General features: G+C 39.8%; 1 non-coding gene across 1 annotated transcript; it reads right to left on the bottom strand.

Moving 5' to 3' along the window:
- Positions 1-1,643: 1,643 nt before the first annotated feature.
- Positions 1,644-1,750, bottom strand: LOC131241730 (small nucleolar RNA R71). Its single transcript, XR_009169289.1, has one exon. It is a non-coding gene; the product is annotated as a small nucleolar RNA R71 (small nucleolar RNA).
- Between the last annotated feature and the right edge of the window lie 1,573 nt (positions 1,751-3,323).

Below are 3,323 nucleotides of genomic sequence, written 5' to 3'. Positions count from 1 at the left end.
TGTAGCTGACTTCTGGAGCTTTGATTTTAACATATGTATTTCCCTTTCGGCATTGTATTCAAACGTTTATAATAGTGGATATGTGATGATGATGTTGCCTTTGTGATTTGGGTAAACTTGTGGTTATGCTTATTACGAGTAAATGTACATTGGAAAATCCTCCTTATAGGATCCGAGGATCGGAATCTGGCATATGGACGCTGGGAGCCGAGAATGGGGTACCACGGAGGCTATCGGCACCGGATTCGACGATCAGAAATTTTGTGAGCCCGATTTCCGAGTTTGGGGCGTGACAATAGGACTCCAATTCCAAATGAGTGCCTTGAATCAACTAAGGAAACATCCTAATAGCTACAAGTGGACCCTTGGAAAAGCTAGTTCCCACCTTTAAATTCCTTGAGTTTCCAAACAAACACTTTATAATTACTCTCTCTACTTACCTGATTTATGTTTAAATCTTCTTCCAGTTCTACTTCTAGTTGCTCTTAGGAAACACACTAGATTAGTCCCTGTGGATTTGACCTTGGTCTCACCGAGATTATTACTGCATCGTGACCCTACACTTGGGGTTGTGAACAAGTTTTTGTCGTCGTTGCCGGGGATTAACGGTTGTGTCTTTCTGAGATGATTAGTTTAGAATTAGGTTAAGATTAGGATTTATTTACTTTCTATTTTTTGGATTAAGGTTTCTTTAGAATTTTTAGAAACTAACTTATATTTCTATTTTTGTTTGATCCTAATATAGGAACTTCTAATTCAGTAACCTCTTTCCAACTTCTCCCTCTCTTTTTATGTTTAGATCAGGGATTGTTTTCTAGTTTGTTTTTAGAAACTTTCTAATTCCAGAATTTTATTTTTTTAGAAACTAACTCATCTTAATATTTTATTTTATTTTTTTAGAAACTTTCTAATTTTAGAATTTTTGTTTTAGAAATTGACTTGTTTTGTTTTGTTTTGCAGGATCTTAATTTAAGAACTTCTAATTTGGTAACTTCTTTCTAATTCTCTCCCTTTATATTTCCTTCTCTCTTAGGTTTATGCTAGATTCCGAAATTGAGGGCTGAGAGTGTTTCATGCCCAAGTGGGTCCGTGACAACACTCAACGTCTCGTAAGTGAAGGAGGATTAGTTGAGGGGTTATCTATCCATCATAGGATTAGACACCACATGAGATCGTCAGTGTTAATTGAGGTTATAGCTACAAATCAACCTGTAAATCAACTAATGAATCAGCTGCAACCTCGAGTTGTGGAAGTCCAGGATGAGAATGAGATGCACCATGCACCCCCACCTCATACTTTACGAGATTACTTACAACCGACAGGTGTGAGCATGCCCTCATATATGGTTTTTCCAGGAAACACAGTAAACATGGATATCAAGCCTGGAGTGATCCAACTCCTTCCAAAGTTCATTAGACTTGAATATGAAAGTCCATAGCTGCACTTGTAAGAGTTTGATGAGGTTATAACCACTTTATACTTTCCTAATGTGTCTAAGGACATGGTCAGGCTGAAATTCTTTCCTTTCTCCTTGAAAGAGAAAACTAAGACGTGGTTGCACTCACTACATTCGTGATCTATTAGCACATGGAATTACATGATGGAGTTCATAAAAAACTTCTTTCCATATCATAAGACGAACACCATCAAGAAGTCGATCATGAACTTCGCCCAAAAGGAAGATGAAACATTCTTCTAATGTTAGGAGCGGTTCAAGGATCTCGTCAGTTCATGCCCACAACACGGGTTTGAAACGTGGCACATAACAACTTTCTTTCACGATGGACTGACATCTTCTATGTGCCAATTTGTCAAGACGATGTGCAATGGGGAATTAACGAACAAGAATGTCGATGAGGTGTGGGATTCCTTTGACAAACTCGTTGAAACTACACAATCATGGGACATCTCCCTAAAATCCAGCACCACATATAAGCTTACTCAAGCAAGGGAGAGGGGTGGGATATACTTGCTGAAAGAGGATGATGATATAAATGCTAAAGTGGCTAGTCTCGCAAGGAAGGTCGAGGCCATGGAACTCAAGAAGGATACTTGCTTTTCAAGAGGCACTGAACGAGCAATTGAATGCCATGAATGTAACGACCTTGGAATTTTTGTGCTAATCTTTCCTTAAGTAGTTGTTTTGGGGTAATTAGCGCTTTACTCGATTGCTTGTGAAATTCGCATCAATCACTTTAAATTGTATCTGCATGGCTCTAAACGTGTAGATTAGTGAGCGCTACGTTACTCTGAAATCTGGGATCCATCGCTAAATCCAGTTGTTCTGGGGAATTTTTGGAAGATCTGGATCGGACCTAGACCGCGCGTCGAAAGTCCGATGGCGATGATCTTAGGCTGTTGCGGTCACTGAGTTGGGCTTGGTCTTCACCTCAAAAATCAAGTCGATCTGATGTTCTGGGTCGATTTGGTTGAGTTCGGAGTGAAGAGTGTGAGAACGGTTGGAATTTAATAAGCTTTTTATGAAATCTGAGTCGTGTCGCTTGCGCGACGATTTTAAGCATTCTGACCGTTGGATTCTGACCCAATTTCACCCTCTAATCAGGATAGTTGGCCCAGGCATATCCTAGTGCTTGTGGACCTGATCGAGTTTCCGTGACCGTTGAATTGAGTGTGGTCCGCCACGGCTGATCTGAAGAGCCGGTCGGTATGAAAACTCAGCTTGACCTAGATCCATGGTCAGTGAGCTTAAGTCCGACCTTTCGTGGTTATAGGCCCACCAGAAGTGCTTCGTTGGATCGAGAAAGGCGTGCTTTGGTTATAACCTAAGTATACCTTGACCCTAGGGTTATTTCCATCATTTTAAGGCCTATATATAGTCCTTAAACCCTAGCTCTCATTTCCATACGAATTTTCTCTAACCCTAGCTTGGAAAGAGAGTGGAAAAGAGAGAGTAGTGAGAGAGATTGGTTGGTGAATCATCTTGATTCTTCCTTGTTCTTCTTCACCTTTGAACCTTTACTTTGAATCGTTCCTCGGACGATTCTGAGTTCTTTTGGGGTAAGTTAAACTAACCCTAATTTGTGTTAGAGCTTAGATTAGACTTGGTGTTGTTGTATCTCATTTCTATCCTTATTTTAGGGTATTCTTGCGCCGTTGACGAAGACAACTCGTCTAAATCAATTCGGTATTCTTTCTTCGCTTAAGGTGCGGACTTTAAGTGTATAGGTTATGGTTTTCAAGGCTTTCAATCCCAATTAGTGATTTATTCTTGTTATGGATGAGATTTCACATGTCAAATGTTATGTTTACATTGCTTTCTGATATGCATGTGCTATATTGAGATTTGTGTATTCTAAGTGTA

Source organism: Magnolia sinica, chromosome 3 (genome assembly GCF_029962835.1).
Source record: "Magnolia sinica isolate HGM2019 chromosome 3, MsV1, whole genome shotgun sequence".
Taxonomy (NCBI): Eukaryota; Viridiplantae; Streptophyta; class Magnoliopsida; order Magnoliales; family Magnoliaceae; genus Magnolia; species Magnolia sinica.
The sequence above is the reverse complement of the archived record's forward strand: the minus strand, read 5'-3'. Positions and strand labels throughout refer to the sequence as shown.